The 11,350-nt window shown below is 36.8% G+C and overlaps 1 pseudogene; it reads left to right on the top strand.

Moving 5' to 3' along the window:
* The first annotated feature begins 6,703 nt into the window (after nt 1–6,703).
* Nucleotides 6,704–7,917, top strand: LOC103068772 (UV excision repair protein RAD23 homolog B pseudogene; annotated as a pseudogene).
* The last annotated feature ends 3,433 nt before the right edge of the window (nt 7,918–11,350 follow it).

The following is an 11,350-nucleotide window of genomic DNA, read 5'->3' on the forward strand; positions in this document are numbered from 1 at the left end:
GTGTGGAGAAAAGGGAACCCTCTTGCACTGTTGGTGGGAATGGAAATTGATACAGCCACTATGGAGAACAGTATGGAGGTTCCTTAAAAAACTACAAATAGAACTACCATACGACCCAGCAATCCCACTCCTGGGCATATACCCTGAGAAAACCATAATTCAAAAAGAGTCATGTACTACAATGTTCATAGCAGCTCTATTTACAATAGCCAGGACATGGAAGCAACCTAAGTGTCCACTGACACATGAATGGATAAAGAAGATGTGGTACATATATACAATGGAATATTACTCAGCCATAAAAAGAAATGAAACTGAGTTATTTGTAGTGAGGTGGATGGACCTAGAGTCTGTCATACAGAGTGAAGTAAGTCAGAAAGAGAAAAACAAACACCGTATGCTAACACATATATATGGAATCTAAAAAAAAAAAATGGTTCTGAAGAACCTAGGGGCAGGATGGGAATAAAGACGCAGACCTTCTAGAGAACGGACTTGAGGATATGGGGAGGGGGAAGGGTAAGCTGGGACGAAGTGAGAGAGTGGCATGGACATATATACACTACCAAACTTAAAATTGATAGCTAGTGGGAAGCAGCCACATAGCACAGGGAGATCAGCTCAGTGCTTTGTGACCACCTAGAGCGGCGGGATAGGGAGGGTGGGAGGGAGGGAGACGCAAGAGGGAGGGGATATGGGGATATATGTATATGTATAGCTGATTCACTTTGTTATAAAGCAGAAACTAACACACCATTGTAAAGCAATTATACTCCAATAAAGGTGTTTAAAAATAAATAAATACCAATATATGTAGTTTACCATTTAATTGTGACATTCATCCAGAACATGTTTTCTAATTGCAGCTACTTAACTACATTTATGAGGACACACTCAGCAAATTACAAAATCTACAAAGAGTATATATAAAAGTGAACAGGTTTTCATCTAGACTTGTCTCATGCTGCCCACAAACACAGAGCTCTAGATTAAAATGTTACTTTCCATAAATTGTCACAAGAACCTCTCACCTGTATTACTTCAAATTTGTGTACCTGACATGCCGTGAGGTCTCCAAGTATTTAAAACATTGCCCCTCTAAGAAAAAAAAGGCACCATGTGAACATCTTTTTTGCAGAGCAGCTCTGCCTGGATCTTGTGGAATGTGAACAGAGAGAAACTATCCTAGGGGCTGTCCTCCACTAACTGGGCCTGGGATGAATTTGTGCACAAGTCAAAGGGAAGTCAGGGCACTAGGAGGCCAATTGCCTTTCTGAGATACCTTGATCTGAAACCTTGCTTATCAGAGATGTTTCATATTGGATCACGGAAAAGCTACCCAATCGTGTCTTCTTAATGGGAAGTGTCAGAGATAGATGAACAAGGAGAGCAGGGGTCACTTGAGCCCGTGTTATGTCCCAATAAGGCAGAGCTATAATTTCTAGTTCACACCTCTGAGGTACGTTCTCGTATTAGAAAGACTATGCCTTCCTATCCCACAATCCTCAAGGCATACCATCTTCAAGCTAGTTTGTACACTACTCTTCCTTGTAGACAATGTACCAAACTATTATAACATGAATATTATCCATCATTTTGAACACATGTAAAACATACCTTAAAAAACATAGTGATTTCTATGAAGTAGTTACTATCTCATTCAGAGGTAAATTGATTCCCAAAATATAGAAGGGGATTATATGTTATAAATTTTTATATGACTGTATTTTTAGCACAGGAAAATGCATAAAAGAAACTCGTAAGAAATTAGAGACAAGTTAAGCAATAGAAAACTCCTGTGTTAATCCTTGTCTAGGGACTAGTCTTTCCCACAAAAAATTTTAAAAGTGGTGATAAAACATATTAATATGAAAAAAAATTGAAAGGAATTCATACTTTACTTATTAACCACATGGACAATGGTTAAAAGGAGGTAAGACCAGTGAGCTGCCTTTTAAATTAAATAATCAGACCTGAAATACCCTCTCTTAGATGGCATGGAATGACTTGACCTGGTCATATTCATTTGTGTTCACACACGAAGCACTGGATCTAAGCCCCAGTATAAAGCTGAAGTAGAACAGATTTCTAGTTACAAAGCCATTCAGCATGGCTTCTTCAAGGGAATGTCCTCAATAAATAGCATTTAGATGAATTAACAGCAACAGCTACTACAACAGGATGTACAGCTTTTCATACTGGATATTCTACATGGCTTTGCAGTAGCAGTTTCCAAATTATATTCAATGTAGTGAAACTTCCTCAAAAGATATTAATATATACTGTGTGCAAAATGTTTGCAGGACATGCTGGATGCTATGCACATCCCTTAGAGCATCAAAATACATCTTAGCAAATTAAAAGGTCTGAGAAATCCTGCAGGCATTTATTAAATTTACCTACAATGATTCCAATTTTTCCCCAAATTGTTCAACCACAGAACTATTTACCAAGGAATACTTATTAACACCTCATAGAAAACTGACATACTATGATATAGTTTGGCCCACTGTCATACGTATGTCTTTAATCAAACTCTGGTAGAGTAGGTAAGAGAGTTCACATTTTTTTGCAGGTAAGAGAGTTCACATTTTTTTGCAGGTAAGAAAACTAGGGGAATCATTAATTCCCAATCCTTACTCAAAAATTAAAAAATAAATAAATGATTGTTACCTACATGGACTCCAAAATTTAATACGCTAAAGTTTGCATACAATTTGACAATATTTTCTAGCAGTAATTAAGAGATTTAAGAAACAAATTGTTTAAAATAACTATTGTCTTTAAAACACAAGAGAATTATAAGATTTTGCTTTCTATTTGTATACTGATGGCTGGAAATGGCTTCAATTGCTCTGCTTTGGGGAATTAAATTATTGTTGGCTGCAGATCCTTAAATATTTTATTTCAGAAAATCAGTGTTTTTGCTCTCTTTCTCAATTTCTGCAGAATTTCTTCTTTAATTTACAAGTGGAAACAGTATAAGAAGTTAACAATCATTCCTATGTTTGTGAACACTGTGTAAAAAAAGGAGAGGAAAAGAGCATGCATTCTTTAAATATGGTTTTCTTCAAATATAACCAGACAAGATTATGTCTTTTGACTAAATTGTGATATGTTTCACAGCCACCTAGAGGCCAAAGATGAAGGGTTGACGGCTTCTGTCTCAAGTCTTCGTGAAGCTAATAAGAGAGTTGATGCCAACTTGGCAGCATCAATGCCCTGTTGGATAGGCGACTCGAGTCCCGGAGTCTGGGTGAGAAATTTGGCCAGGCAGCTGGGGGAATTTCTACAGAAAGCAATCAAAGGCAGAAAAAGGAGCCACATTTTGAATTGTTAAAACAAACAAACAAAAACAACTATCATCTAAATATGACAGGTATATTACAGTTAAGATTAGAATTTCCACCATGGACTGTTGGCATTCTTGGGTTTAATATTAGTAATTCAAATATTTAATGACAACCTTTAAAGCTTATGATATAGTTAAATCCATTTGTCTTTTTCCAGTATGGCTTTCTTCCCTTATGGTTATATTTTTAAAGGCATTTTCCACCCCAATGTCACATAAATATTCAACTAAAGTTTTCTCTAGTAAAGTTTCAATTGTATATTTATATCTTTAATCCACCTAATGTTAATTTTGGTGTATGCTACACAGTAAGGATCCAACTTCTTTCTTTTCAAATGATAAAACTTTCCCAAATGTAATTCGAAAAATAAACCTTTTTTGGGTCCACTATTTGAAATAAATATTTTAAAGTGCTACATTTGTATCTAAACTTGTGTACTCATTATTCTGCTCCATAGTTGTATCTGATGTGTCTGTCCATCCCTACAAAAATAATACCTTTACAGAAATTACTGGAGCTTTAATATGTATTTTAATATTGGAATGTAAAATTGATCATTTTATTCTTGAAAATATTGAACACTTTGCACAGATTTGTTCTAGGATATTTTTCTTACTACATCCTGGGTATTGGAAGCCCTGGTGAAGAAGTTCCCCTAATAAAAGCCTGGGCTTCAATAATTTAACCAGCAAACACTGGGAAATTTTCCAGCATCAAAAGATTCCAAAGCCAATGAAATGACTGCAAAGCACTAAAAGGATAACTCCCAACTTATTTTGTAAAACTAGTGTAAATGTTATACTAAAAGATGACATGAAAAGTAGATCAGTCTCATCAAAAATATTAAATAAAGACCTATTAAAGGCATTTGATTAAATTCATTGTCTATTCTGAGGATTCAAAGCAAACTAAGAGTACAGGTATCCATTCTTTATCAAATAAAGATAATCTAAAATATCCTACTAAGAGAAAGACAGATACTGTATGATCTAAATTATATGTAGAATCTAAAAAAGCAGAACTCATAGAAAAAGAGACTAGAATGGTGGTTATCAGGGGCTGGGGGTGGGCAGATGTTGATCAAACTGTACAAACCTCCAATTATAGGATGAATAAGTTCTGGATGTACAGCATGGTGACTATAGTTGATAATACTGTATTTTGTTCTGGAAAGTTGCTAAGGGAGGAGTAGGCTTTAAATGTTACCACCACCAAAAAAAATATTGGTAATTATGTGACAAGAGAGAGCTGTTAGCTAAGGCTATGGTGGTAAACATTTTGCAATGCATAAGTTTATCAAATCAACTTTTTGTACACCTTAAACTTACACAATGTTATATGTCAATTATGCCTCAAAAAATCCTATTTAATAGTAAAAGACTAAGTTAAAAACAAGTAACCAGATCTTATGGCTATTATTTAATATTACTTTAAAAGTTCTAGCTAATGACATGAGTCAAGAAAAATAAGAAGTATATAAGTCTTGGAAAGAGGACTGCCTGAAAAAATATGAAATACTAACTGAAAAACAATTAGGACTAACTAGAGAACTCAGTATAAAAATAAAAATATTAAAATAAATCAATAAATTTCCCTCATATCAACGTTAGTAAGCAAAATCCATAAATACCTAAAAGTCTATACACAAATAAAACAAAATACTTTGAGACACAAAAGACGACATGCATAAATAGAAAAACAGGTTAAATTTTCAAGTGAAAACAGTCAATATTTTGATGTGTGTGTTCATTTTTGTCGTAAAGTGTTTTAGGGAACAATATAAAGGGTTGCTGCAGTTTCCAAAATAGCCTTGCTTGATTTATTCAGAATAAATTTACATTATTTTTGCAGGTATTTTCATTTCTTTTTATGTTATATATCCATTAGTTAATCCAGTTATCTCTTGAGTATGTGTGTATCCCCCTCTCCCCACCTTTCTTTCCTTTTCTTTCTGTTCTCACTGGCACTGCCCTAGTTCAGCACCTAACTTTTCCACAAGACTTCACCAGTAGCGGCTTTGAAACATCTTCTATGTCCTGAGTTTGGAAGGATAGTTTTGCACCTCCTTTGCCCAACTGCTATTTCACAGTCTTGCTAATATCCTGAATACCCACATAAATGGAGTTTCTATTTCCTAACTCTTATACCATGAATATATTCTACATACGGCTGAAGTAACTTTTCTAAGATACAGATCAGCTGATGTCACTGCCTTCCTCAAAAATCTTTACTAGTTCTCAACTGCCTACAACATGTCATCTGAAGGCTTTGTGGGTTGTCATTTGATACCTCTAAGATCAAGATCCAATCCCCCTTTCAGCCACATCCCCCTAAACTCTCCATTCTGTATCTATTCCCCAGCAAAACTAGGCTTCCCTTTCTCCATAACCATATTTTCACCATCCTTGAAGTCCCAGACTAAACACTACCTACCTCCTTCATGAAAGCTGACCTCACCCCTGTCTGAAATTAAAATTCTTTCTCCCCTGTGTTCTGATAACAATTTGTTTGCAAATCTACACCAGCATTTATTCTATCATTCCATTATGAAATATTTATTATATGTGGTTATTTGTGTACTGTACAAATGGTAAGGTCCTTCAGGGCAGAGCGCATGAAATATTTATACTTATGTTCCCTACCGCACCATAGGCACAGTATCTTGCATTTAGTAAGTAATCAATACATGTTTGATGAATTTATTGAAATTAGTAATTTTATGGAATATAAGGGGGCGCATATTACTCTCTTCAATTTAATTATAACTATCATTTTCAGATGTTCAGCATGTTCCACACAATATGCTAAGCCACTTCCATTTTATTCTCACAGCTTGATGAAATAGGTATTATTAGCCTCATTTGTCACACAATATACTAAGCACCTTACATTTCATTCCATTTGATTCTCATACAACCCTATGAACTAGGTATTTAGTGGCCTCATTTTTCAGTTAACCAAGAGAGTGTATCTTGCCTAAAAGTGGTAGACCCACAGTTCAAACCTAATTTGACTCTAAGCCTGAGTGTGTGTGTGTGTGTGTGTGTGTGTGTGTGTGCGCATCTCTGTGTGCACACACGCATGCGCAAATGCAAACTAGTAGAAGTAAAGATAGATATCAGGCCCTAAGAATGAAGGAGTGTGATGAAAGTTGCAGAAGAAACGTGTACAAGACAATGTGTACAAACATTTGCTACTTTGGAGCCATGAAGAATCACAAAGAAAGAAAAGGGTGGGGGCACTTCTTTCTTTGTTTTCCTCTGGCAAAGAGCACTAAACTAGGGAACCAAGAGAGCAATGGTTCAGTATAATTAAGAAAGACTTGGGCAGCGTTGCTGCGCAGTGGCACCATGCTGGTCACCGTGAAAACCCTCCAGCAGCAGACCTTCAAGATCGACATCGACCCAAACGAGATGGTAAGAGCACTGAATGACAAGACTGAATCTGAAAAGGGTAAAGATGCCTTTCCTGTAGCAGGTCAAAAGTTAATTTAGCAGGCAAAATCCTCGATGATGATACTGCTCTAAAGGAATATTAAATTGATGAGAAAAACTTCGTGGTAGTTATGGTGACAAGACCCAAAGCAGTGACACCACCAGCACCAGCTACAAGTCAGCAATCTAATTCTGCCACCATTACCACAGTTAGTTCCTCCACAGCACCAGCTGTGGCTCAGGCCCCAACCCCTGCCCTCACTTTGGCCCCCACTCCCACACCTGCATCTGTCACTCCAGCATCAACGACAGCATCTTCTGAACCCGCACCTGCTAGCGCAATAAAACAAGAAAAACCTGCAGAAAAGCCAGCAGAAACACCAGTGGCTGCTAGCCCAACATCAACTAACAGTACATCAGGTGATTCTTCTTGGTCAAACCTTTTTGAAGATGCAACAGGTTCACTTGTGACAAGTCAGTCTTAGGAGAATATGGTAACTGAGATCATGTCAATGGGCTATGAATGAGAGCAAGTAATTGCAGCCCTGAGAGCCAGTTTCAACAGCCAGTGGAGTATCTTTTAATGGGAATTCCCGGAGATAGAGAAAGTCAGGCCGTGGGTGACCCCCCTCCAGCAGTGAGTAGTGGGGCTCCTCAGTCTTCAGTGGCTGCAGCTGCAGCAACTACGACAGCAACGACTACAACAAGTTCTGGAGCACACCCTCTTGCATTTTTACGGAATCAGCGTCAGTTTCAACAGAGGAGACAAATTACTCAACAGAATCCTTCCCTGCTTCCAGCATCGCTACAACAGATAGGTCGAGAAAATCCTCAGTTACTGCAGCAAATTAGCCACCATCAGGAGCATTTTATTCAGACGTTATATTGAACCAGTTCAAGAAGTGGGGGGTCAAGGAGGAGGGGGTGGAAGTGGCAGTGGAGGAATTGCAGAAGCTCGAAGTGGTCATATGAACTACATTCAAGTAACGCCTCAGGAAGAAGCAGCTATAGAAAGGTAAAAGGCATTAGGATTTCCGGAAGGACTTGTGATACAAGCATATTTTGCTTGTGAGAGGAATGAGAACTTGGCTGCCAATTTTCTTCTACAGCAAAACTTTGATGAAGATTGAAAGGGACCTTTTTTCATCTCACACTTCACACCAGTGCATTCCACTAACTTTGTTCACTGGATCATCTGGGATGACTTGGGCTCATGTCCACATACTTGGTATAAGGTAGTGGATTGTTGGGGGTGGGAAGAGGGGATCTAGAATGCAGAGCGGGGATGAATACCGTGCATGCCTGCTTCAGTTAGCAGATGCCACAAATCCACACAGCGTGTAAAATATTGTACAACCAAAAGTCAGCTTTTGCAGGTCCTTATTTCTTCTATAAAACAGTAGGTAACTTTTCCTAGGTTTCACTCTTTTAGTGTACTAGATCCAGAAACTTAGTGTAATGTGCTGCTTTATATTTCTTGGAATTAACATTGGTTTCAGGAAGAGTCTTTGCTACCTAGAATCTGTGGTCCCTATTCTATGGGAACACTGGATAATGGCTTTGTGAAATTGAAAAAAAAAAAAAATTTGAGCAACTGTAAACAGAAATGCCTAATTACTGATGGTTACTGTTGCTGCTTCAAATAGGTATAAAATTAATGTGTAAGAAAGCCCATTCTTTCATGACAAATACTTGGGGTTGAGCGGGTAGAGGGGGAATCTTTTCCTAAAATGAAAATAATTACTGCTCTTTTAAATTTCTTGATCATTGAATGTGAGACCCTCCTAATATGATTTGAGAAGCTGTACAAGTATAGGCAGAGTTATTTTCCTGTTTACATTTTTCTTTGCTTTGTTTTGGGGGCAAAATTGGTAGGTGTCTAATTACTGTTTACTTCATTGTCATATTGCAGTAAAAAGTTTTAAAACCACAGCTGCATGTTTGCTTTTGATGGATCCCTTTGTGGAATTAGCACTTTGGGGCCAATGGAGAAATGCAGCATTCACCATCCCTGTCTTCCCCTTCCCTCAGCAGAAATGTGTTTGTCAGCAAGTCGTGAATTCCAACTGCTGCCCTTTTTAAAACCCACAAAATGCTGATTCAGTTCAAATTTAATGCAAGTGTCTCAAAACTGGGTTTCTGATATTTGTAAATGTTTTTCCTTATTAGATAAGAATGTATGACCATTAAAGTCATTTAGGATTATTTGCTTTCGAAAAGAGAAGGTGGACAGAAATATAATCAAGCATCTTTTATTGCATTGGACAGACTGGAGAAATCTTTTGGAAGGGTTGGGAGATGCGGCTGGAAAAGTACTTTGGAAAATGTACAATCAAGACATCTCATGGAATATTAAAAGAAAAATCTTAATAGCAAAAAAAAAAAAAGAAAAGAAAGACTTGGGCAAAATAGGTAAACTGTATGGTATGTGAATTATATCACAGTACTGCTATTAAAATAATTATTTGAGGAGCTGTTTAAAATACAGATCTATGTGTTCTACCTCAAGGAATTCTGCTTATGCAGATCTGGAGAGACACAGGAGTCTGCATTTTTAGAAATCACTTCTAGTCAATTCTGATGCAAGAGTTTTTAACTGCTCACATTTTCAGAATCACTGGCACAGAGTGTTAAAAATGCAAAGTCATTATATTTACTTTTTCAGGTCACATATCTTCAGTGGTGCCATTCATATTATATGCTACATGAATGTCACCCTATGAAGTTGTCCAGTGCGCAACATGTACGGATGTGAGCAACATCCCTTTAAAAGTACAAGGTACGATGGGAGAAGAGAGGACTAACATTTCCTCGGTACCTATGATCTGCCAATTACTGTGCTATGCAAGGTAGAAAGATTGATAAATAAGTTATATAAGCTATATCTATCTATCTTACTAACATCTTTAAAGTTAGGTAGTATCACCTCTGTTGTACATATGAAGAAATTTACATTCAGAGAACTTTAACATTCCCCATGTTACACAGCTAGCAATTATTCCTTCATCCATTCGATTTAAAAACAGCAATTAATGTTTACTGTAAGCCTGGCACCAAGAGAACTAAAACCAAAAACTTAAAGAAAAGTCATTAGAAGAACAGTACCACCGAAAGAATTCCAGCCTTGTACTCTATAGGGCAATGAGAACTCTATATGGAAAACAGACTGAAGTAGTCACCTGTGATGAGGTGGTACTTTGTATTGATACTGGAACTAGGAACATCATAAAAGGATCCATATGAATATATCACAGTATGCTCTCACCACAAATGTCATCTTCTTGCAGCAATGACCAAGAAAGCCATCAAATAGCATTTCGGTTTTTTTAAACCCACAAACATTCACTGAGTAAACACTCTGTCAAACCCTTGATAAGGATAAAAAGAAAGTGCCCTGCGCTTTTGATGCAACCTCAAAGGAGCCCACTTGTAAGTTAGGACGGCCTTCCAAATGCTTTGATGAAAATCACAAGGCCATTAAAATGTTCATTTTTCCTAAAAGTCTAACTGATCCAAGTGGCCACTCTTCTTCTCCATCTTCCTGGGCGAAGATATTGCATATCCTCCTCCACTCAGTCTTCATGTCATTAAGTAAATATAATACCTGAAAAAGAAAACTATCCTCTAAAGACACAAAATGCCAAGGGCTTATTATGGTAGCTTTTAAGGATATTTAAAAGATTTCTTGATTTGGAGTAGAACCGGCAATGACTGTGCTGAACCACTTCTCTGAAATGGTTAGTAAAATTAGAAAGGGAAAATAACTAACTGAATTCTTATATCCAAGGGGCATTACCAGAAAAAAGCAAGAAAGTACAGTTCTGCTATAGCTTCATAGTGTTTTCCTGTTTTCATAAAGAAAATGCTATTACCTTCATTAAAGGTAAACCATTAATAATCAGGATTTTAAAAAGTACATGCAAATACGTTATGAGCTCAAAACAGAATATCAGGAAGTGTTACTCTTGCAAAACCAAAGTGAATTAATAACAGCTTAAAACATACCATTTAACAAGCTAGCACTAAGCAAAAACAGTTATACAAAATGATAAAAAGGGGAGAAAATATGATGATACAGTTGAGAAAGAATTTAAGACAGTCTGTCACCCAGAAGGAGCCAAGTATCATTTTCAATCTCATCAGTACTTTAATATGATATTCTACTTGTCCTTGGCCTTCTCACAAACTTTGCTCTTCTTTGGAACACCCAGTAGGACATTTGTGCTCTTCAAATAGGAGTATTTCAAGATCTCAATGGAATTATCATTACACTCAGTCTGGTCTCTTCACCAAAGCTCTTTATCACCAAACCACCACATGCAACTTTTACATTTAAAGCTCCTGGTAGGAGCTCTGAAATTGGAAATTCAAAATATCAATATTCTATTTGACCTTCTGCTCCATCCTTGCCAAAAAAATAATATCACAAAGGCAAAAATAGAAAATATTTTAACACATTACTATGTAAAAACTCAAGCATATACAAAAGTAGAGAAAGGAGTAAAATGAACACCCATGTATATATTACACAGCCTCAAAAAACAAGCTATAGACAATCTTGTT

The sequence above is a fragment of the Lipotes vexillifer genome, unplaced genomic scaffold (assembly GCF_000442215.2).
Source record: "Lipotes vexillifer unplaced genomic scaffold, Lipotes_vexillifer_v1.1 scaffold784, whole genome shotgun sequence".
NCBI classification, from domain to species: domain Eukaryota; kingdom Metazoa; phylum Chordata; class Mammalia; order Artiodactyla; family Lipotidae; genus Lipotes; species Lipotes vexillifer.